The sequence below is a fragment of the Protopterus annectens genome, chromosome 6.part1, assembly GCF_019279795.1.
Source record: "Protopterus annectens isolate FY-2018-M chromosome 6.part1, PAN1.0, whole genome shotgun sequence".
NCBI lineage: Eukaryota > Metazoa > Chordata > Ceratodontiformes > Protopteridae > Protopterus > Protopterus annectens.
In genome coordinates, this window is record NC_056738.1 from 448,072,314 (window position 1) to 448,099,315 (window position 27,002).

The window sequence follows — 27,002 nt, forward strand, 5'->3', positions numbered from 1 at the left end:
TATTCCTGTTTTTCCATTTCGGAGTCAGTAGTTTTTGTACCCTCAACTGTAAAGCCAGATTTAACACCAACCACATCATTAAGTTTGCAGATGACACTACAGTTGTGGGCCGCATCAGCAAAGGAGAAGAAAAAGCTTACAGGGAAGAAAATGATTGACTGGTGTGCCAGGTATAATCTTGACCTCTATGTCAGCAAAACCAAGGAGATCATAATAGATTTCAGGAAAGTACAACCAGCTCACTCTCTTCTCATGCTAAAAGGGTAAGTAGTGGAAAATTCCTGGGAGTCTATATAGATGAGGCTCTTTCTTGGTCAACCAGTACCAGTCACATAGTAAAGATGTCCAATCAATGCCTACTTCATGAATTGGTCACATTGAGCATTCTGAGTGCCTGGAAGTGCTAGCTACTGAGCACAGTGAAGTATATAATGAGCCATTAATCAGTGACCTATTCCAAATATGTGCTATTTATGAAGTCTCTTGTGAAAGTAAATGTTTTTTTACATTTTTTTAGACAATTTCATCAATGTGTTTACAAAGGAAGTGGAATTCGGGGCCTGCTCTCCGATAAGATATAGGTTGCTGTGAATTTAGACAGTGTTATTACAAATTTCACTTTAGGTTTTAGCAGCTTGAGTGACTTGCTTTACATAAATATCTGCTTGGAGCAGCTTTGATTTCAATGCTCTACAACTATATTATGCCGCTTACTTGAGATATAGCCATTCAAGAGTATGTAGAAGTTATCTGCATGATCAAGTGTGTCTAAATGCTATTTGTCATGGTATGGCAGAAATGGATGAAGCCTGATTATGGCAGAGATAACCAGTGTTTATCAGTCCATGGCAGACAAAGATAAAGCACTGATTATGACCTATGTAACTATCTGCTCCATGGCAGTCAAGGATGAAGCCTTGATTATGACCTATATAATTGAGCACTCCATGGCTGACATGGATGTAATCCAAATTATGACACAGATAACTGCATTTGATTACCTGCCTTGGCATTAAAGAAGTTGAAATAGGGAAGGGAAGAATGACAAGGAAATGTCCGCTCAAGGAGGACACATGCTAGGGCGTGCAGTCAGTGTCTATTCTTGGTGCAGATCAGGTGACAAACATAAGTGATACAACCGTAAGGGCAGGGCATTTTCCTTACAAATGTTCCATCGCATGTCCATATGTACACTTAACATAGTCAAGTATCTCTAGAAATTATTGGACATAACTGCAGCCCAACTGCAGAGCTAGTGGCCTATGTCTGTGTGATGGCCCTATAATTAACTACTCATATCATTGGTCAACAGGTTAATCAAACACCAGGTGGTCAGAAGACCTTCATGACTTTAGGGACAGTGTCCACCTGATGAATGGTCAAGGCAGAGTAATCCCCAAAAACTGTAGCCCCACGGATAAAGGAATAATTGGATGAGATGACCCTACAAAGTCAGTACAACATAAGAAGCTGGAAGAATGAAAAGACGCCAGTTATCAGATGATGAAACAGTGGGAAGCTCAAGAAATAAGGAGAGAGACTGGGATTTCAGATGCATATCCTTAAGGAACATAACAATAATCGTACAAAATATTAAGACAAGAAGTGTCAGTGTTAGAAGAGTATAGAAGAGGGAATAGATAAAAAACAAATACTCAGAAAGATCTACATGACAAAAACAATGCACAGTATTATAACAGATCAGGATTTATTGTCCAACTATCGCAAATAATAAACTAAAAATATCAGCACAGGCAGAAAAACATAAAAGATGCACAAAGAAATATAAAGAAAAAGTACAAAATAAGCAATTTATTGATATAATAATAAGTAATTTTCTCCATCTAATGGAGAGATGAAAAGTCATCAAGCAAAGTAGAGTAGTAGTGCTGAAATTGAATTCATCCTCAAGTCTTGGTGAGTACCTTCGCAAGGTGAGCCCTGTTTTTCACTAAATCTCACCAAGGCGACCTGATATATAGATTGTATTTATATAGCATATATCATGGACAGAAGTTAGTCAAAAACAAAAAAGATAGCAGGGTGCACAAAACCCAGGATAAAAAAGTGTCCAATCCTGGTAGGCGCACTAGTGCCAGGACTGAAAAAAATGACAGTGTAGAATCCTCAAAATATGGAAACATTCCTACAATGGGGCCAGGCCAGGCACCGGGTGAGGATGGCCCCCCTGTTGTAGAAGGAAGTAGCAGTCCACAAAAATTGACTGGCCAAAGAAGAACCATAAAGACGATAGAGTGGACTATTGAGGACAAGAAAAAATTATGTATTGTTACTATTATGTAAAAAGCCCAGAATTTCCAGACACAAAATATGTAAAACAATTAAGAGAGAAATTAGAAGAAAGAAAAAAACTTCACCAGGAAAAATTGTCAGAAGCTTCAAATAAAAATTTGCGTTCATCAATAAAACATATTTTTGAAAAACAGTATATAGATTAAGAAATTTTGATCTGTTTGAAAAAATAACCATCTGAGGAAGTGAGAAAATATAAAGAACAAAACCTAGAAATATTTGAAAAATATAAAAAAGAAATATGGCCATGGGAAATAGAGAGATTTGATATGGTGCAATATTTATGCAAAGGAGAAAGCCAAGTTAACTAATATAGAGAAGGCAGTCTCAAAGCTATTTGAAGAAAAATACAGTCAAAGGCATCCAGATATGGACAATGTCACAATAAAAAAAATTAATATCACAAAGATGTAATGTGGAAAAGAAGATAAGTAAAGCAGAAGTTAAAGAAATAGAAGTTGAAGTTATGGAGTGCCGGTGAAGTGAAGGATTTAATGTAGAAGGTCTAACACAGACTAGATCACAGCATGACGGAGTGAGTCCACAGAATAAGGAAAAGCAAGAAGATCAGGAGAGATGTGAAGAAGAAATATGGACATGGGAAAGGAAAAGAGATTTTGATATGGTGTAATATTTATGCAAAGGAGAAAGCAAAACTAACTAATGCAAAAAGAGCAGCACCAAAGATATTTGAAGAGAAATACAGGCAAAGGAATCAGGATATGTAAAACTTTACAATACAAAAAATAAAAAGACTAAGAGGAAAAGTAGAAAAAGAGATGAGTAATGGAGAAGACTAAGAGGAAAAGTAGAAAAAGAGATGAGTAATGGAGAAGTCAAATAAACAGAAAGAGAAGGATTCAATGCAGAATATCGAATGCAGAAAGCACCACAACAGGATAGAGCAATGGCTATCCAATTTAAGGGGAAACCAGTGGAACAGGAAGCAATTGGTCAGGTGCCAAATCAAGATATTTGGAACCTTCCACAGGAAACCAGTATAAACATTCACTTGAAGCTAGACAGCAAGGAAATGAATAGGAAACAGCAGAAACTTTGATGCAGTCAATGTTGAGGAGTGATAGGCCAGTGAGTTCCCATATGACAGGGCAACAGATGACACAGGATGAAATTGAAGTGAATGTGCCACAGGAAGATGCTATAGAACTTTCTATAGAATGCCCACAGGAAACGGAAAACAAGGGATGTGCCCTCAATTTGGAAGAAATTGAGCTAAGAGAAGAGTTGCTTGATTAAATGGACATGGATATTAAGATCAATGAGAGAAATAGACTGCAGAAGGTCAATAAAACCCAAAAAGTAAGAAGTTTGATCAAACGAATGCAGTAATGTCCTGTCCATACAGTCCACAGGACTGTCCATAGAGATTCATGTGATATAACAGAATTAAACAGGATATATTACTGTGCTGCTAAATTATTAACTGATAAAATTCTACCACAAGATCACAGGGTAGTAAAGGAAAGGAAGGGAAGAAATTGAATATTATCATGGAAGTATCAAATAGAGAAAATTATAAAGCAATTAAGACCAGAAGTGTCACTGTTGGAAGATTATAGAAGAGGGTATAGATCAACAAAAACACTAAGAAAGATAGATGTGATTAAAGCAATGCACAGTATTAGAACAGACCAGGATCTGTCATGCACTATCACAAATAAACTAAAAATTTCAGCACAGGTGGAAAAACTTAGAAGATTCACAGATAAATATAAGGAGAAAGTACAAAATAAGCAATTTATTGATGACCCAAAAAGTTTTATAGAGAATTGGGAAATAAGGTAAAAGGAATTGAAAGACAGCCAAAAATAGGATACATTTTGTCGAAGTATATATAAAGATCCTGTGGAACATAACAAAAATACTAAATGAATAGAATTAGTAAAAGAAAGAATACGTTTAAAGGTACAGAATATGAAATGGGATGAAATAACAGCCAGAAAGATTGAAACAAAGTTAAGAAAAGCTCAAATTGGAAAACCCCAGGCCCAGATGTAGTACCTAACATTTGGCTATAAGTATTAACATCTTTGCACAAGAACTATTTAGATGTGCACCCCGAACATACATGACACTGGCTAACAGCAGGCAAAACAATGCTCTTACTTAAGAGTGAACCTGCAAGCTACCCTAAAAATTATAGACCAATAACTTGCCTTCAGACAGGAATTGATGCAGACAAACTTTATAGTCATTTAGAAGAAAACTCAATTATGGCAGTAGAACAAAAGGGCAATAAAAGAAAGTCATATGGAATAAAGGATCATTTGTTGTTAAATAAGGTTATAGTAGAGAACTGTAAAAAGGGGAAGAATCTAAGTATGTCACGATTTATTACAAAAAAGCATTTGATAGTATCCCACACTCGTAGATAAAAGAGTGCTTAAAAATATATAAGATACACCCTACACTGATTGACTACATTACAGTAACCATGAAACAATGGCAGACCACTTTGCAATTAAGCCATGATAAAGGACAGATTATTACCCCAGGGATAAAAATTCAAAGGGGGATATTTCAGGGTAACTCTGTCACCGTTGCTCTTCTACCTTGCCATTAATCCATTAAGCTGTTTACTTAACAGCTTAGGCCATGGCTACAATTTGGCTCCTAGAAAACAACAAAGTCTAATGACTTCTCATCTTCTCTTTGTCGATGATTTAAAACAGTATAGCTCATCAGATGAGGAATTGAAAGCACAGCTGCAGGTTGTCAAAACTTTTTCAGATGATATTAGAATGTCATTTGATCTTGATAAATGTGCAAAAGCAACCTTTAAAGCAGGAAAACTGCAGCACCAAGAAAACATCAATTTGGGACAAGAATGTGATATAAAAGAACTTGAGCAAGAGGGTGTGTATAAATACTTGGGAACTGATGAAGGATTAGCAATAAAATAAGAAGAAATGCAAATAAAACTCAGTAAGGAATACCTTAGAAGACTTAAATTAATCCTGATAACAGCATTGACATCTAGGAACAATATCCAAGCTATAAATCAATTTCCTCTTCCTGCCTAACGTACGGTTTTAGTGAAATTGACTGGCCCCTAAAAGTGTTGGCTAGATTAGATATTAAAACAAGAAGGATGCTTCATGCTCACCAAATGATTTATAAAAATCATTGTATACCAAGATTATATATTCCCCATTCCGAAGGAGGGATGGGCTTCCTTGAAATTGATTACATGTATAGATCTGCAATTGTGGTACTCCACACATATCTGGTGACCTCACAAGACCCAAACGTAGTGAAAGTTTTGAAACATGAGGAGAATAAATCTAAGATGACTTCTCTGCTTAATTTAGCAGAAGCATATCGATGAATAGAAATCGATTCAGAAGTAGATAAAAAACAGGCAGCAACTGAATGTGCCAAAATACAAAAGAAAGAATATAAGGTGAAGGACCACATGAGAAGGCAAGAAATGTGGAAAAGCATAAATATAGTTGCAAGTATAGAAAACTTCTGGAGCCTCATGTTGATCAAGAGCAAACACAAGAGTTGTTAAGGAGAGGCAAATTCAAACCAAGAAATGAAAGATTAATATTGTCAGCCCAAGACAGCGGGCTACGTACATGCTGGTTTACAAAGTCCATTGAACATGTTGGAGAAACAGACAAATGTAGGGTTTGTAAAACCGAATTGGAAACAGTCACACACCTTGTTGCTGGCTCTGGCTATGACACACTAATGGCAAAAGGACTGTATACTGAAAGGCATAATAATGTGGTGAGACGGACGCATTGGGGATTGTGCAAACATTGTGGTACTGAAGTTGCTGAAAAACACTGGAAACATCAGCCACAAAGCATCATAGAAAATGATGAAGGTTATATCACATCGGATTACCCATTACCAACAGTTCAAAAGACAGAAACTAGAAAACCGGATATAGTGGTCCATGATAAGAAAAGAAAAGTAACATTGATCATTGAAATCGCTACACCCAGTGACTACAGTGTCTTGCGTATAGAGGCAGAAATGGGAACAATGTGGAAGAAAGATACCCAGACAGTTCCAAAGGTAGTAGGAGGAATGGGTCTTATAAAAAAGGATCTATGATCATATTTAGATATGTTTCCAATACATGTAAGTCCATATGAATTGCAGAAAGAGTCATTACTGGGCACATTGTGGGTGCTGCCAAGAGCACTTCTGGCTGACATAAACTTTAATCATAGTTTGACTTAGAAATGTGGTCCATTCCCATCATGGTATTAGAAACCCAAAAGACTTGGAGAAATTTAAAAAAATACTATAATCATAAAGTAGCAGAATATATTCTAAGAGCTAAGCCAACACTGGGATGAAGAAATGAGATTCTTCCAATAGGGTTGACTGCAATTAGGGGTACATAAAACATGCAAAAGATGGTTGGATTTTACTAGGTAAAACCAGCAAAGGAACCAAGGTATTGGGAGCAAATAATTAGAGATGCAAAGGTAATAGCATGAGAAGAGGCCAAGAAACATTTGGACTGCAGGCTAGAGACTCCCTTCTCTCTCTGAAGGATTAATATCAGAGTACAGGCAAAGAGAAAGAAATAGTGGGGATCCTAAGTGAAAGACCAGCACTGGTAGAGTTTTTAACAGAATCTAGAACAGAAGCTGCTGTTACAAAAGGATAATTAGTAGGGAATATAAAATAATACATGATAAGAAAAGGAATCAATCAGAGGAGGTTAGAACGGAATGGAAAAAGATTTGATAAGCAATTCGCAAAGAAACAATGGGGGATATATGTATGGCTCCCAAATATGCAACAACGTCTAGAAGATTTAGAATCTTTGCTTGGAAGTGTTTGCATAGGTTTTTTTATACCCCAGGCAGACTCCAAAGAAATGTTCTTCAGGTAAATTGCAAATATTGAAGGTCTGATGCAAAAGAAAGAGTATAATGAGTTGACAGATTTTAAACATTCCTTACAGACTACTCTATCAGAAATACTGGGTGAACAAATTGCTGTAATGAAGGAAATATTTTTAGACATAGTAACCTTTGTTAAATTTAATTCTGGTGGCTGCCAAAAAAAAGCAATTACTAGAGAATGGGAATCAAAATCTAATCCAGCCGTAGTGGAAGTCATTGTGATGGACCACCACTTACAACCAGTAATCAAGGAGCCTCAGTCCTCACCACTGGCAACAGTGTGGGACATTCACTGACACAAAGTATTTCCAGATGCAGCTCTCTGCATCAGGTGCAAGTTCCCCTTAAGAGCACAGAGAGACCACAGTCAGTCCGTGATTGGCTTCTCACTCTTCTTCCAGATCCCCAGTAAGACTCCCCACTGGCACAGCTAGAGTTGAGATAACTGAATGATCAATCCAAGACCTCTAGCACCCTCTCTGTACAACCAGTGCTTTGTGTCCATTCCCAAGTAGCTGACAAACACACTCTTTGAGGTTTGATTTACACACAGACACACACACACACACACACACACACAGGAAAGGCTGCCACAGGTTTACTAGCTATGCCCTCTTCTGCTCAGATGATAAGGTAGTTTCCACTGCTACCAGTCACTCCTCAATAGCTACTTTAAGGCCCTTACCAAAGGGTGTCCAATCTTACTGTGTAATATTAATATTAATATTAATACAGATGGTACCTTGACCAAGAGCAAGGCTGTTAGGATTGGCCCACACAGTGTCACCAAACTGATATACAAGTAATATAAAAACTTAAATATCTCTACACAGATCCACCACAATGAAAGGTATAAATGTATTCCATAATAAATAATAAAAGAACAAGACAATACTAAATATATATTCACAGTGACATCAGAGTTCAAAACCACAGGAACTATTTAAAATAATATTGAAGTACAAGCTCACACAAATTAAGAAAAATATCTAAACTAAGCCTCACTATATTCCTGACTGTATTTAAGAGAATTATACTATTCCCTAGTGACTTACTTATAGAGCAAGGAAGGTGTGACCACAGCACTTTGCATTTTCAATACAAACATTTGTACAGAACAGTTTGATATACACAGTTCTAATGCTTTTGTAACACAAGCATCTTGTATAAATTAGTTCTTATTGTTGTTGTCAGGTCCAAGACAGAATGCAGAATGCTCTGTCTCACTCAGAGACTTCTCAAAATAATATCTAAAACATTACTGCTGAGATAGCTTGCAGAATGACATCATTTCTGGACATCTGATTTCTAGTTCTCTTGCAAACCCTCATTGGTGAAGCTGGCAGTATTTAGCATCTACCTGTAAAAAAAATACTCATACAAAGCTTTTTCTCAGATCTTTGGCAGATGCTGGAAGTCATAAAACAATTGGATTCCTTCATGCTTCTAGACTAGCAATTAGTTCACTCCAAAGACAATACAGAAAGCTTCCTAGTACAGACTTTGTGTCTCATGCTGCACTGAAAACTTGAGAGAAAGCCTCTTTATGGCGTAGCCTATAAAGTGATTTAATTTCAAATATTATTCTAAAGTTTACTGGACTGAGGTTAACCCTCTGTATTTCAGTTTCCAGTGCTAAAATATATAAATTTAAACAGTTACAATAGTGCATGCACATTTCTATTCTCTTCCAGTAAGGCACAGTGTGGATAGATCTTAAACACAGCACTTTACCAATACCTTTTCAACACAAACATCTGTACAGAGCAGTTTGATATACACAGTTGTAATACATTTGTAACACAAGCATCCTATATAAATTAGTTTGATTTTCACAAATGACATATAATTATTTACAAAACTCCAGCTAGCTGTGCTGGCAGTACATCCTTTAATTGGGTTCGCTGATGACCGGATCACTGAGACGAGATCGCTGACGCCCCACATCTCTGACAGTGTAGTGTGGAATGGAATGTATTCCCATTTCCACAATGTGGTGCGATCTCAGAGTTGGTATATTTAAGTAGGGGGTGTGGGGGTGCAGGGGGGCTTGTCCCCCTGCTATACAGGTATCTGTTTATTTTTTAAGTGCATTATGGACACGGAAATAGGTTCCATTCCGTAATACATACACTTAACTTTGTTGGGGATGTGAGGTGTCTGCTATCTCTTCTCAGTGATCCGGTTGTTGGGGATGTGGGTTTTCGTCGATGTAACATGGACCCATTTCATCACAGTTGTGAATATAGTAACATTTATAAAACAACTGGAAGCGGGATCTTTAGAAAAGGGTAGGAGCAACTTACATAGAAAATAATGGGAGTTATAGGAACAATGCATTCAGAATAATGTTTTGGAGGAAGAATGAGATTAAATGGGAAGGCAGGATTTGAATGAGCTATCTAATGTTTGACTGACAATGACTGGATAAATTATAAGTGATGTATAATGTTTGTAACTGAAAATATATGGTTTGTTTTCATTAATATAAATGTGTGATTAACTATGTCATAATTGATATGATTGATAATTTGATAAAGATGTGTCTTGTTTAAAAAAGCCAGTGATCAGCATGAACAAATAGACAACGAAAAATAGCATTTTATTTTTATTTTCTAAATAAACCGATAGAGGTATATTTTACTTTCTTCTTTGTTTGGCTTTTCCCAGTTAGGGGTTGCCACAGCGGATCACTTGTCCGCTCATGATTGGCAGTGGAGTTTTACAGTGTCGAGTTGCCAGCCCGGCGCCCAACCTTCCACAGAAGGCACGCACACACTAACACCTAGAGCCAATTTAGAGTGTCCACTCCACCTATAGCATGTCTTTGGGATGTGGGAGGAAACCGGAGCCCCCGGAGGAAACCCACATGACCACAGGGAGGACATGCAGTCTCCATACAGAAGGCACCCCAGCCAAGGATCGAACCAGGAAAAACAGCGGGGGCAGCCGCAGTGGTGCAGTGGTTAGCGTTGCTGCCAAGAGGTATATTTTACTTTAATTTTCCAAAAGAACATCATCAGTGGAGAGTCACTGTGAAAGTTAATCACAACAGTTGAGTTTACTTGCCTTATGTTGTCTTCTTTTGTTTTTGACAAGAGTTTTCATCAGCTGTGATCTTATCCTGATGAAGATCACTGTAGAATTGGCACCAATATTCTGTGAAACCTTGGTTAATGTACCTGGTTTGATTATTGTATAAAATGTTCATATATAGCCAGCATTACTGGGAGCATTTTTCAGTTCCACTAACTTCTTTCAAGGAGACCTATTAAAAGTACCTCTTACCACTGATAGTTTATCACTTTTTGTTTGTAGCTTGTTTCTTCTAGGAGTGTTCAACCAGCACTTTTTTTTTATTACAGTATTTGTATATATTTTTTTTATTTCTTAGAAAAGGGCTAAAATGGAGGGTGACAAGAAGTTTATACTGTCAGTGGCATAAATAACAAGTAGCATCCATCTTTAAGGCTGGAAGAGCTAAAAGTCTGTGTTTTCTGTTCCTACACCAGGTGCTTGATGTACTTGATTCATTTTGCTTTACCAGCATTACAGTGCACAATAAGGGAGATGCTACAGTCCTTAAGTACCCCCTTCAGACGAAACTTTAAACAGATGCCCATTCTGTTTGGGATGGTGGTAGTTCAGCTGCATGGGCAAAGGTGCCAGTAACTTAAGTGGGTATAAAAAAATGATATGGCACATACTGGAAAAAGATTAGGAAAATTTTTCCAAGGAACATGCCACATTGCTCTAGTTGGTATGCCATTTTTGATACCAACTACGTGTCTGCTGACTATAAACATTTCCTAGTGGGACTAATCCAGTGAATGAAATGGTAATAAAGCAGAATAAATGGACAATACTCCAATGAGGCTGCAAAAGAACTTAATAAACATAGATATTCCATTGCCATTTCTACTGCTTAGGAGGACACTATTATCAGAATTAATTGCCAAAAATAGGCATGAAAAGCCATTTTCAAAAGTTTAGAGGAGTGCTAAATTAGAGACCAGGTCTGGCAGAATGTGTAGTCAAGTCTAGATCAGAAGCTGCTGTTAAAAATGGGATAATTAGTAGGGCATATAAATATTGCATGATAGCTACAAGAGTTAGAGGACATTAGAAAGGATTGGGAAGAGAGACTGCTGGAAAGGTGATCTACAAAGGAATAATGGGAGGACATCTGCATGGATCCCAAGTATGGAACAAAGTCTAGAAGGTTTAGAATTTTTGCTTGGAACTGTTTACATAGGTATTTATATCCCGTATACCCTTCAGATAAATTTTCCTCAGGCAGACAACAAATGAAGGAGGTATGATGGGAAACAGCAAAGTAATTAAAAACATATTTTTGGCTAATTTTAAGAACTCACTACAGAGTACTTTATTAGAAATGGTTGCAAATAATGATATGATTCTTTTCAGCAGAGGATCTGTATTACCTAAACATAGTATGTCCTTACTAAGTTTAAAGTTAATGGTTGACAAAAAAGAAGTTACTAGAAAATGGAAATCAAAATCAAAACCAAATGTAACTGAAGGAATTAATATTATAAAGGAGATAAAAGATCTGGAGGCAGGAATTTTAGAAAAGGGGAGGAGTGAATTGCATAGAAATAAATGTGATTATTGGTATCAATACATTCAGAATAATGTTCAGAAAGAGGAGTGAAGTTTTAGAGATGGCAGGAATTGAACAAATTATGTGATGCTAGAGTAAATGATGATTATTAAAAAGAAAGCTTATATGTATATTCATCAAAACAATGATAAATATCACTATGTTTTTTTTTTTTTTTTTACTATTAATGTGTACACAACTATCTTGTTTTAACTGTGATTTAATAAAGATGTTTAAAAAATCAACTGTCTGAGTTTGGTGTCAGATAAAGAAAAATCTACAACCATACTGATGTGAGTTCCTATTGTATTTTTACCCACGGCCATGGCCCAGTCTATGTGAGTTCCTATTGTATTTTTACCCATGGCCATGGCCCAGTCTAAGGCCAGATTCATATACTTTCAGCTAAGGCATAACAGGAAGTTGTACTGGCTGTACCCAAATGAAACTGAGAGGTGATTCACAGACACCAGTGTCTATGATTTCCCCAACACTTTGGCTGTGTTAGCCTTGGTTGGGCACTTAAAATTCATTGAGGTAATTTAGTGCTGTAAATTGATCTACTTGCAATTCCCAGATTGCTGAAGGTGGTGCATCTCACTGACAGCCACGGGCATGTCCCTGTCAAAATAAAACGTTCCCACAGCCTCATGCCTAAAAGGTGCCAGTCCAATGGTTGTACCATCAATAAACATAAGGCTGATTCCACGACCAACTTAGCCATCCACGTCAAACCCATGATCCTTCAAGGTGGCTTCCACACCATCAAGTGATGCATATAGTTCTCTGACTTTCCTTTTGTCTGTTGCATTATTAACTGAATACTCATCCATCACAGACAAGTGGTGGTCCAACCAGAATTTCTCTAGTCTTTTCTTGGGAACTAGGCTTAGAGAGTAGATCTTGTATTGCAAAAATTTAGGAGTGACAAATTACTAGCCTCACTGTTGCCAAAGTCAGTTTCCTTACCCATCATTATTTGTAACTGGTTTTACCTCACCTTTATTGAACAGAGTTTCTTACAGACCACGCTTGAAAGATTTGGTTGGGCTATAGTTGGTAATCCACATGCAAACCCTATTATCAGCCATCACACTACCTCAGCACTCCCCATGGCACATTGTAATTGGGCAATTCCACTCTTCTGTGCTTGTAAGTTGGGACTCCTGCCTGCAAAAGGTGACTGCAGTCTTACCAAATCTTGATTGTCCCTAATTGGAGGTCTCACTATATCTTGCTCTCTTCTATCATGACAAAAGGGGTCTTGTTTCTACCAGTTTCCCAAGGCTGGATGTGGTTCCCTGCAACATGTGTTCTGGTAAGGAAATCTACAGATTTCCAGTGACAACTCCTGGTGTTGAAATTCCAGCAGTTCCTGGAAGTTGATACACCTCCTTTGATCCTGAGGAGGCCATTTAAAGTTTGTCCATGGTTCTGTGCCACATATCGATATGCTTTGATTCCTAGCTTAATTACTTGTTCTCTAACTAATGTTTGTAGAATTTGTAATCATTCCATAGCAAAGAAATGCTAACACTAAATGTCTGTGACTCTCTTGGGATCATAAAGTATCATATTAGCAGTTAACTTTGCTGTGGATCCCTTTTTAATATGATGGCAATCAGAAAAATGAAGCATGTCACCCAGTTTTTCCAGTTCCTCCTCCTCCCATTACTCCTGTCCAATGCAACTAGGAAAGTGGTCAGATCCTTACTCCACTCTGCCTCAGTGTCAAGTATGTCCAGCACCCCATGGCATCAATCAGAAAAAAAGTTTGATTTACCCCCCCCCCCCAGTCTTTGACTGTTGTGGGGATGTGTGCAGTAAAATGCATGCATTCCCTTACAACTTTCGTTACCAGCCTTCTCCCTGACCCAATATTCCTTCAACTGCTTCTTTTGGGACCTCAGCCTAATGTGACCCATTAGGCATTCTGAATGAGGATGTCAGGACTTTCTCTCATTTGGCTCACTCTGTCCTGCTGGTAACTTGTATTCTCCTAGTTTTCTTCATGGTCATGGCTTGTGCTATCCACAGACATATTTCCGTTAGCCCCTAGATGGCATTACAACCCTCCCCTAGTGGAATATCTGGCATGTCTCCGAAATAGTCCCTCCAGTTCTGCTGAGATTTCATTCCTCCTTGCAAGTTCTCCACTTTGGCTAGTCTGTCTTCTGTTGATATGATGACACTTCACTCCAGTGTAGCACTGGCACTTCCAGAAGTGCTGCTAACAGGATTACCTCTTTACTTCATCGGCTCTGATTCTTTTGTCTCCGATAGAGTGTCACTGCCTCTCCATGATTTTCTTTTTGCCAGAGGCTCTAGCTCAATCCTTCACCAAGATCATCACCTTCATTCCTATTTCATCCAACTGGGAATTCACTTGATTTGTCAACAGGGTTCATCTCTCCTGGTACTTATCTGCCCTGGCCGTCCAACAGCTACAACAGCTAACACCTACATCTGTGATCCCCCTTGGTTCAGTCTACCACATCTGAAGGAGGGGTCCCTCACAGGGGTTGGAACTGACCCAACAGTACCTCAACTGTCTCCAGCAGGAATCTGCTATGATGTTGCATGAAGTCCTTACCTGTCCCATGTCTCCTTCCTTTTCTGCTGGACCTGTTTTCACTTCTCCTTTCTGCTTAAATAGCTGATGCCTCTTCCACTGGCCTGTCAGTCATGCTCCATGGATTAAGACTTTGCTTCTATTCCTTCACTGCAGTTTACTGTAACAAAGTCAACATTATTAACATCCTGTATTAGACTCATCTGAGGACCTTGCCAAGCATCTTACCCCTGAACGTTACCCCCTTCCCATGTTCCTAGCTCCACATCTGCCCATAGGAAGGGGTTTAATGGCATCTTAGAGACCAACCCCTTTGTGTTAGACCTACATTAGAGACCTAGTCCTTTGTGCCAGACCCACATGACATTTGAGGTAATGGGATCCTGTAGAATGGCCACCCTTCCACTGACAGTACAAGTGAACATTTGTTATCTATGGTATGGTTTCCCTACAAACATGAATTCTGTCTTTGCTTTAGTTTCCAGTGTAAGTCTGTGCCCTGCATCCCTGGGCATCTGCTGGAAAGACTATCTGACTGCCCACAGGAAAGGAGCTCCTTTAGTTTGGAATGGTAAAGAGACCTAACACCTTTGCACCTCCCACTCCACTCACAAGCATGTTCTATTGGCCCTCTCCCCCTGGATCCTTAAATGTACTGGCAAACTAACCCAATTATTTCTTATTAATAATGAAATTTAGTCTGATCCTGTGGTAGTTTATCACAAACGTAACAAATATTGTGTTCAAATAATCATGTTTGCCCTTAAATCATTACAGTCTATACTTGGGTGGTGGGGGGGCAGGGCGAGGCAGTTGTGCCTTCATGCACTCGTCCAACCTTTGTCTGTTCCATGTTTTCAGCCTGCAAGCCTGTTGAGGGTGCCAAAAATGACTGCTCTTCCTAATTCCTTGTTTAACCTGTATACTTACACATACTTATATACACACCCACATTCACATATGCACACACACACACACACACACACACACATATGCACACACAGAGGCACTACAAAGAACTAATTTGAAATATATAAACCCACATGACAACAAAGAAGGTGACCATGACTGAAGTTAACATTTGCTAAAAGTAACAGGAATGACATCTAGCGCAAGTTATGCCCAGTGAGCTCAACATATTGGCAAGTATTCTTTACAACACTGTTAAAAGAGGAATGATATACTCAATAAACTATCAACTGGAGAACAGCCTGCCATTTACTGGAACTATATCTTTGGAACTATACCTACCAGATGATTTCAGTTTCCATGCTGCAGGCCTTTGGAGATCTAAGAATGCTGACTCTGTTAGAACTCAATCTCAACGTGAGAAACTTTGCGTATGAATTTTGGATGGGGAGTGTGACTTTGTTTTGGGAGAAAACACCCATAAAACCACATTGGTAACCTCTTGTCAACAAGACTATTAGAGAATACAGGTGTGTTGGTCTGTCCTGCAAAATTAGGGGTATGGTGTCTATACTCCTGCCATTTTCTAGCTCTATATAAGTCCAGTGTATTATATATTTTTGTAGCAGCCATTTGCTTAATTCCATCTTTGCCCATTTTGATACTTTCTTATAGATGTTATACATTTCAAATATATATTATTGAGTTTCAAGCAAGCATGGAAAACATCACTAAAAACACTTTTTGCAGAAGGCTTCAACCTCCCTACTTTACTTATACATTCTCACTCCAAAATTGTACCATCTCAGACAGGGGACATATAACCTAACAATGAAGAGTTAAAACAGGGACATTCAGCTAAGTCAGTGTATTAAGTCCACCTTCCTTCCCTGGAACACAAAGATGGTCTCACCCCTGGCAGCTCATGGGCCATGATGCATCCTTATACCCCCCCCCTCCTGTGTTAGCCCTGGCCTGATGTTAATTTATAAAATTGGAATGCTGTGAGATTTGTGACACAAGCGTGAATGTGAATGATGTTGCCAGTTATTCAGAGGAGGCAAGTTAAAGCTTAAGTAATTAGAAAACGAGACTTGCTTCTCCATTAGAATATCAACTGCCTAGTCAGGGAAAGTGGCAGGATGCCTTTCCCTGCCTGCCAATATTGTATTATGTATAACCCTTGTTGTTCTTTTACATATATATCTATATGTCTATCTATCTATCTATCTATCTATCTATCTATCTATCTGTCTGTCTGTCTGTATATATATATAGAGAGAGATATATATGTGTGTGTGTGTGTGTGTGTGTTTGTTTGTTTATGTGCTCCTTTAACATCATTACATTAGAAAATTACAACAACAAACTTGTTTAACATTTTCAGTCTTAATCTCTGCCCTAATCTCTAGCTAGATAGTTGAATGAGTACCCCCAAAATACACTCTAGGACTTACAGGCCCTCCTTAAAAGGTGTAGTAGAGCTTGCACATGTTAATTGCTAGTGTTGTATTTCCAATTACTCTATGATCCTTGTGAGGTTTTCCTGAGCCATTCTTTTCCTGCCTTGACTAAAACAGCAGAGTCTGATTTCAATGAAGATAATTTTATTTTGTATTTTTTTTCCATTTGGCACACTCGAGCACTACACTATTGCTATCCCCTCACCCCATAAGATTTACATGACTTCTGCTTCCCTAAGACCACCCTTCCAACCCAGAATGAGATTGGCCATCTCCCCGCCACTGTTCCATTGATTTACTATGTTTATCTTACCAGTTTTTGATGATTCTTCATTTAGTTAAGATGATCAGATTAGATGCTCCCTCCTGCCTGCCAGCCACATAGAAGGTTTACCACAATTGTCCAACCCTTACATATTCTTGCCCTGGTCTTGTCTTTTCCTGCTGCCCACCTTTCCAACTCATATGTCCTGCCTTTTCCTTGTAATCCCCCCTTTTCGCTCAAGGCCTGTTGCTTTGAACAATACATTTTCCAATAAAAACGTATTTTCTAAGAATCTGTGAAAAGGCAGACTGTGACAGATTTTCCTGAAGAAAATGCAGACTCTAAATATACTGTATTGAAAGACAAACATGATTGTATAAACATTTTGTTCTGTCTGGACATCTCTTTCTGCATTTATTTGTATAGATTCATAGGTTCATAGGTTGTTACTAGGCTAACAAACACTAGAGCCCTTACAAGCCTATCCACATGCTCCAAACTATTTTGGTCCCAAGGATCATGGGAAGGACATGTTAATAAGCAAGTATCTAAGGATATGTTGGGTGGGTGTTAGGATAGGATAAGCTTACGATGTCCCATTCAGCTGTCAAGGTTTTGTTTGAAAAGTGTCAGGTATGAAGGCTGACTTTCCACAGAACTCAGTTTCAAAGTTACAATCTTTATGTATGAAATTGTGATGGGGAGTGTAACTTCTGTTTTACATGGATGTAGAGCCTATCCCATAGTTTGGGGATCCTTTGGGATAAGTATCTGTCTCTCCAGCAAATCCTGTTTATGTCATAAGGGAAGTTCAGATCCCTGCATCTAGTATTTCTGTTATTTGATTTGTGCATATGCAACAGATCCATCAGGGCTGGGTTTGAGGAAGTCTTGTAAGCCAGCCAAAGATAGTCTCTCAGCAATCTGTTGGAGACTGACTATAGAGACAGAGCAATTAAGCAATCAGTACAGAACAGGCTATTCATACCCTTAATTCTCCTGGTAAGAAATCTTTGTGGGTGTTCCAATTTTTTTAAGTGTCTGGTTAGATACATGCTAAAGTTGCCATCATATTCAATGACATGTCTGATAAGGGCCGAATTGAGTGGTACTATAACTTCCTTGGACTCAGATTCCATACCCTTGCCTATAAGTTGGGTGGCATAGAATAATTTTTTTTATTATCTTAGTTGATTCTTGTCATCTTAGCTTATTTTGTAATAGTCTCAGTAGTATAGTCATGTATTAATTATTTCTGACTTTTCATTTTCATTGAGTTTGATCATTTTGTCTCACTGCTAATCTTTTTATTTTGAAAATCTATCATGTTTAATTTGAAAGTCTTGCCTTTATTTTCCCTGATCTGTTTGACCTACTTTGGTGCTGATTTTCTTATGAGATGATTTAACCTTCTGCACTTCATATATATTCCACTTTTTAAACAGCAAGTCATATGTGGATATTTATCCTCAAAGCTGATACATAATGACAGTCCTTTCAGTTTATAGTTCAATCTTGGCTTGTCTTTTACTGTCCTTCCTTTTGATATGGTGATGTATGATGAAATAACTCTATATTTTCCTATATATGTAGACTTCTGCACTGTTTGCTTTTAAACTATAATATTCTTTTATGCTATTGCCTATCCTTCTACAGCTGAATGAATTTTAACAGGCTATTTTTGCCTGGGAATCAAATCTGTCTAATGTTTTCTATAAATAACTATTGCAGATATTATTGATTTGATTCTTATTCTACAGGTAAAACTGCAGTTCTTTAGTAAAGACATTTTATGGTCTGAAGCAACTCTGTTAACTTTTCATGTACCCCAATCCAGGAGTATTTTTAGTTTCTGACAAGATTTATCATCTCATCTGCCATGATAGAAGTCATATAACCAAGTGTTTTCAGTCTTTTTCACCAAACTTATTAATTGTAATAACATAATTTCTTAATTGAGGTACCCAGGTCATCCAGTGTCGACCCAACAAATGACAATCTAGATCTGAATCTATTATGACATCTTTTCTTACCCATGTACATTATTATAGATGAGTAAAACACTGCTTGTCTTAACTGTTACTCATTGTTTTTTTTTTCTGACTGCCACCAGTAATACTGTCTACTTTATTTGAAGAAAACATAAACTTTAGAACATATTTATTTAGTGCGTTTTACCTAAATTTTCTTTCTCATGAAAAGTTTTAGTTATCTCTAAGTTTCCTGTCTTTGACAGATACTTTCTGTCACGATTACTTGAAAAGAAGCAGTCATAGCTTTGGCAAGACAGTTTGTTGGAAGAATACAACAGACAGCTTTCCTTTCTATTTAGTGTAGCAGTGTTAAAACAGAATATCAGCAGCAGCTTTTTCAAATCTCTAAATAAAAGGTATATATTTCCACATATAAATAAAAGTACCATAGTGGATTTTGAAACCTGTGCATATTGCTTACTTCACAAAAAAATAAAACAAAAATATATACGTATTTCATAAAATGAACTAGTGTCGGCCTTATGGTTTTTTTAAGCTGAAGAGAAGAAGAAACAGCAAACTCCACAAAACATTATTGAGATTTTTATTATAGTATTCCTTTTAATGTTGTGAAGTTTGCCTTTTTTCCTCTCTCATTTTTCTAACATTCAGTTCCATCACTGAGTTGTTAAACTCAGGCCTTGTAATTATCAAGAGTAACAACAGGCCAGGAGAATCCATGTGCTGTAATAGTCACATGCTTCATGTTCTAGTGCTCCTCCTGTCACATTTTTAAACCTAGCGAGGAATATATTGCTGGAATAACTTTTTTTTTAATGTGTAGTACGTGGTGTGTCAGTATTGTTTTATTTATTGACATTTGATTACCAGGAAAGCCTGACTGGGTAGAAGTCCATTTTCAACTGAGGCATGGAGAGAAAAGCTTCTAATTATTACAAAACATTTTAAGAACAATAATTATACAATCTTCAAAAATAAAACAAAAAATCTGTTAAATAATTATAAAAAATTAGACATAATATAAAAACATTGGTTAAGAATCAATACAAGGTATATGACAATCATTTAATATTTAGAGAAATTGTACACAGTTTGTAGAGAAATTAAAGGTAAGTTCGTCTAGTACTAACAGGAATTGCAATATGAAGTGAGGGAGAAACAGGCTTATGGTATGTTTAGAGAGAAAGTCAGGGAAAAGAATTAGATAGCAGTAAGGAAGTAAGGGAAAAAAGGGAGAGTAAGAAGTATAAATAATGAAAACCTACTCATTCACATTTAGGGACAGAGTTTCTCCTGGTTTGAGAAAAAACAAAGCCAGACTTTAGCTAGAAAGTCTTCCAGAGTGGTTTTGAAAGATGGCAGGGTTGGTATAGACCTGATGGATACAGGTAATGGGTTTCAAGCCTTAGCAACCTTGTACAGGTTTGTAGACAGACAATTATTTCTGGTTGCTGGATCACAATGACCAACTGGGAAGATAGATGTGTAGAATGTTTTTCAGTGCTGGGCAGGCAGATAGATGCTGGATAATTTTATAGGTGACAAGAAGTTATGTTAGTTGATGTGACAGTTCTAACCAATTTAGGCTTTTCAGTGATATACAGTGGTGGATTCTGAAAGGGCTATGTGCTGCAAATTAGCAACTTTCTTATAGCATTGGTGAAGTTTTAATTTTTTTGAAGCATGGTGGTTAGTAAGGATGGGAGCGCCATAAAGAAGAGTGGAGAGGAGATAAGTAGTGGCAAGTGTAGTTTTAGTTGCGTCAGAGAGAAAGATTTTGGCTCTGTAAAGCATCCTAAGGTTTTGATGAGTTTTCTTATGCAATTTTGAGTGTGCAGGTTTAATGTTAGATTATCATCCACTAACACCCATACTAGTTTGCTATAAGAAATGACTTTCATGGTTGTATTATCAAGAGAGAGAACTTTAAATTTAGTTTTTTCATGAGAGAGAGATTTGGGGAAAAAAGTAATAGTTTGTTATTTTTTTGGGTTGAGCATGAGTTCTGAGTTATGAAGCTGTTTCAGTGCCTGTTAAAGCTTTCCAAGTATTTTTTGGAGTTGGACCATGTTGTCAGATATGCAAATGAGAATGGAATCATCTGTGTATTGTATTAGGGTGGTTTGTTGTGTGGAAGTATAGAGGGATGTTGATGAAAATGTTAAAGAGTAGGGGACCAAGGACAGATACTTGTGGTACGCCTGTGGTGACTGGGATGTAAGTAGAGAGCATGGAATGTAATTTTACTGACTGATACCTATTGGACATGTAGCTTTTGAACCACAGAAGGGTGAGCTGAGACAGACACATTGAGGACAACCAAAGTAGAAGTTATCTGTGAAAAACTGTGTCGAAAACGTCAGACAAGTCTAGAAATAAGGAAGAGACTAGTTTGCCATTATTGCTAGCTTTACTGACAGTATCCATATAGGTTAGAAGGGCAGTGCTAATACTATGGGAAGGACGGAGACCATGTTATGTAGAGGACATGAGTTCTTCCTGCAAGACATAGTCTAGCGGATCTATATTAGAACACCGAACATTCAAAATTCAAATGAGATTCAATTAGAACAAATGTCGAATGTTCTAATATCAAACCCTACCAATCGAAAATTCAAAACATTGAACATTTGGAACAGCAAATTTGCTGTTCCAAAATACATATACACAACACAAGCACACCAAACAAACAGCAATCCACACACATACACCTAAACTCTTACACCTAACCCTACACTAAACTATACATACACCACTAACTATCCACTTACCTTAACCCAAACCCTAACCCTAAGGTCTGTCACTATCGCACAGTCACCTCACCCGCTCCCGAACCCTAACTCACCTACCCCACCCTAACCCTCATGTCCACACAATCGCACACTTACCTGAACCTGACCCATAACTTTCCACCAGAGCGCTGAAAATACCGAAGCAAGAGAAACGGACAACCAAATTATTTCCCTAGGAAAAAAATTGGTTTTCTGTTTCTTCAATATTTTCAAATGGGTCGATATTAGAACACTCAACATTTTGAATGTTCGGTGTTCTAATATAGACCCAGTGTTTTTAAATACATTTTTCAAGTATTTTGGTGAGGGAGATAAGATTGCTGTAGATCTAAAATTGCTAATGTCTGCTGAATTTCGTCCTTTATGGAGAGGAATAATCTGTAACTTTTTCCAGAGAGAGGGAACGTGGGATTCCTGGCTAGGCCTTTTTATAAGGACTGAGACAGGAAAGGGAATTCTATTTACTGCTGTTTTGATGTAATCGCTTGGAAGGTCATCAGCTAAAGAAGAGCATGGTTTAAGTTTGTTTAAGACTAGTTTTATATAGGATGTAGGCACAGGTTTGAAGGTGAAAGTGGATGTGATGTTATGTGGCTGTTGGCCAGGGTTGGGATTAGATGTTGTGGAATCCTTAGGCTACAGATGCTACTATGAAATAAGAGTTGAACTGTATTGGCGTTTTGAGTGATGAGTTATTAGGAGAGGCGTTTGGGTTGAATTTTTATCTGGGTTGTTAGATTTCTTTAATGGATGCCCAACATTTATTTGCTTTTTAGTCCAGTTTTGAAGCATTCTGAAGTTTTCATGATATTGAGGTATTTTATATTTTTGCCATTCTTTCTATGCTTTTTTCTGTCCTGCATTAGCATCTACTCTTTTTGGATAGCCAAATTGCATTATTTGTTTTCAGTCTCTTCCTTCTAGGAGGTGCAAGACTATTTAGGAAATTTGTATTGAATTCAGTTACTGTATCATCTAAGGGGAGGAGTTTTAGGAATTTCCAGTTAGATGATAGTGTAATAATGAACATTTCTGCATTAAACTTGGAAGGTTACATGTTGTTTTATAAATATGCTGTTTAACTAGATGTGTGAGATGTCTAGTCATATAGATTGGGAGATGATCACTGAGAGAGTCTGACATAGTACCTGTGGTGGAGTATTTGCTGGGGTCTGATACTATGAAAGACGATAGTGACCGAGTGTAAGAGGAGACAACACCGAGGGGATATTTAGCAATACATTCTACTACAGAGACATTCCCTCAATTTATAAGAGAGAGCAATCAGTTTATAACCAGAACAAGCAATTAACAGAGTGATGCAAAAAAACAGGTTGTCTGTCATTTCCTGGAACCAAATAACTGGCATATGCAGTAAGAAAAAGGGGACAGTGGCCAACTTAGTAATAGGTGCTTAGAGTGCATGGACAATAGTCCACATACAGGGATGTTCAGTCACACAGCAGGGAGGTGTTTAACTGATTAAAGTTAATATGCAACAAGGTTCTTCATGATAAATATGATGGCATTAAACAATGACAAAATTCTAAATAAGCTTATGGTGTAGGGCCTTGTGGCAGAGCTCCTGCAATATCGAGGTCAGATGTAGTAACTGCAGGCTATTAAACAATGGCAAAATTCTCAATAAGCTTGTAGGTGAAGGGCTTTGTGGCAGAACTTCTGCAATACTAAAGTCAGATGTAGTGATTGCAGGTTATTAAACAATGACAAAATTAAGTTTGTAGGTGTAGGGCCTTGTGGCAGAGCTCATGCAATATTGAGGTCAGATGTAATCTGAGGTTAGACAAATTCAGTGAAGAGGAAGAAGGTGGGAAACAAAAGTTAAACCCACCTTCTTCCACTTCCCTGACTTCACAATGTAGCTAATGTGTGACCTAGGAAGCCGCAGTGCAAGAAAACATCAGTTAAAGGAAACTGCCAAAAGAACACATTGTGTGTAACATACTTAGTGCATGGAGTAGATGAAGTACTGCAAGGTGTTATAATCTGGTTTGTCCAATCATAACCAAGAAGTTATATGTCCAAAAGATGTAAAATGTCACATCTTGAGCTTTGCTTTGTTCATTCAGCTCTTGGATATGATCGGAGACCTGATCATAAGTCTCTGCTGTGTGCATACTGTTATTATATTCACAACTTATTGTCTTTTTGGCAGCATCATTTTTGCTTGTTAATTGTGATCTAATTTAGCAATAATTCACGCTTTGGCAATTAGCCATGTTTAATATGGTTTGAACATGAGGGCAAATCATGATTGATCAAACAAAGGCAGCAGTGTGTATAACTCCTCCATTACCCATAACTGGAGATGAGTTACTGCTATTATACCATGACATAATTTTAAGGGAAAAACGTTGGCTACCTTTTGTAAATAATGTCATTGCATAAAAGACCTTAAGCTTCTTTCACATATTGTAGCATGTGAGGGACTTCTGAGTGATGTACGGTGCATGTGTAGAGCATGTACGTGCTGAAGTTTGCAGAATCCATTGCTTTCAGCCTGTCAAAAAAAGAAAAAATAACAACCAGAGTGACATTCTGTAGCATAGTTGCACATGATAACGGTTGCCTAGTCTTGTGTTTCACAACACTACCTGAAGTATTATAGATGAAGCAACAGTAATAATACTAACTGATACCTGTGCTTATTTAAAGTAATACATAATATTCTGTGCATGAGAAAGTTGTAGGATGAGAAAACGATTTTACAAAATGGAGGCAAACTACTTTACTTTGCTCTTTATGCTCATGAAGAGATAACCTCACAATATTTTAAATGATTAGTCAAAACATCATAGAACAGTGTACTTTTAAACAGAAAAAAGGACAGAGTTAGCATGAAAATTATAATGTCTCTGGCTGCTAAAGTTTTCTATCGCAGCTAGACTTCTTACAGGCAGTTCTAGGTTTATAGTGGACATGTCGATTGCTCTGTTTAATCAAAATGCAAGGTTCCTTTTTAATGTAAATGACCTACTATTGTACAATACATTTTTATCATTCACACAGAGGGAGTTCTAACTGACAACTAGGTAGACATCAGTGTTCCATATGTGAGACATTTATAGATTGAGGGCTTATCTAGGAGCTATAATCTAATCTGTCTGGCATTTTGAATGATTGGGGCTGTTATTCTGAAGGTAATCCTTGAAGTGAGTGTGCCCAAGACATCATGTGCTATGCAAGTGTAAATGAAAAGGTTTGCAGTTTCACAGGCAAAAGGGTAGCTGCTCAGTCGGTCTATTCTGCAGTGCTTCAGGTTTAGCTATTAAATGTACTGAGAATCAGTCTGTCCTAAGTATGTTCTACTTTCTGTGTCCTGCATTTACTAAATGTTTCAGTGAAACATACTAATGTACTTGTATGGGGGTTGTGCTCCGTGACATTTATGCTGTAGTGTAGAGTGATACATTCTTGATCTCTAAATGTATTACCTTGAAAGATGAACCACCATGAAGATATTGTTGATGTGGTTTTAAAGACATTATGTACGCAGATGAGGATGTTGGTGTAATACGGGTGTTTAGGAGGGCACATGCTTTACCAATCAGCTGTAAGATGCCACCATGTTAAGATGTGGATTAGTTTGACCAGCAAGTGGAGTTTTCATGAAACGGATGTCATTGCTAGTCAGCTGGCCTGATTGGGCAAACGCATTACTTTGCTGAAGAAACGTGCAGTTAGGAAGATGCTTCAGTATCATATTGTTGGGGAGATATGAGGTCAATGTTTTAGGGATGTTGTTCTTCCATGGAATTCACGCATTATTCAACTTCCCATGAGTCCAATGTGAAAACAGTAAAAATCATGACTGGACTGCTGGATATTTAATTTATCTGCGCCATTACTGGTCGGGTTCTTTGTATGATACTTTCAATTCTTGTTCCTCTCATCCTCTTGGTTAAATATGGTCATTTCAGGGTCACAGATTTCATTTTTATCGTTTCATAATTTTTTATTTAAAAATAAGTAACTTGTACCTCGGTTGCCTTCTGTTCTTAAACATATGAATAAAGATTTTATTGGCTGTTAAATGAGATAAATTAAACGTTGCACTAGCATCCCACCTCACTGTACAGCAGATTTCTATTATTGCTCTGTATCTTACATCACAAGACCCACTCTTGTAAATGACAGTCATATACAGCCATTAACTGCATGGTATACTGTTTATAATCCTTCATTGTGTGGTAAACTAGTAAGGTGAAACAGTCGAAAAAGATTGACATTGACCTGTTTTGAACACTTTGGAGTACATAGTTCCCACGCTTGTGTTAATAACATTAGTAGGCATGACAGTGTTGAAAGCATAAAACATATGTTGTATTTCAAGGCTTACTGTTATTATTTTATTAATGTATATTTGTTTACTGGGGCAGTGCACTGATCAGCATTGACCAATTTCAGACTCAGAAAGAGCTTATGATGACACCTGTGTAAGGTGATAGACAATATGTGATGATTTCAGGGTAATTCAGTTTTCTTAATGTACTTAAGACATTTGTTAATCATAAGCTAAAGCATACCTCCTAGCCTCATAGTACATTCTGCAAAATTCTGGACTTTTGAGTAGTATGTTTCAAAGTATATACCACATAAATACAAGAATCAAAACCTAAATACATAAGAGAATAAAATAATAAACTATGTCTGAAATTGTTATGATATCTTTATTTACCTATTTGCACAACTGTGTAGGTGGAGCCTTTTCTGCCATTACCCAGGCTGAGAGAGAGAGCAAACTAGAAAAATGTAAACATTAACTAAAGCACTGGTATTACTCAGGTACTACAACAGCAAACTACAGAATGGTTTAAGTAAGCTACAAGCTTAGCATATTTACGTTTTGTGTGTGTGTCTAAATATATATAAATGTGTGTGTGTGTATATATATATATATATATATATATATATATATATATATATATATATGCGTGTGTGTGCTATAAACAGACACACATACATACATATATCTGCCTGTGTGTATATATATATATATATATATATATATATATATAATATATGTGTATATATATATATATATATATATATATATATAAATATATATATATATATATATATATAATATATGTGTGTGTGTGTATAGATACAGATATATACAATAGACACATGCATATATATATATATATATAT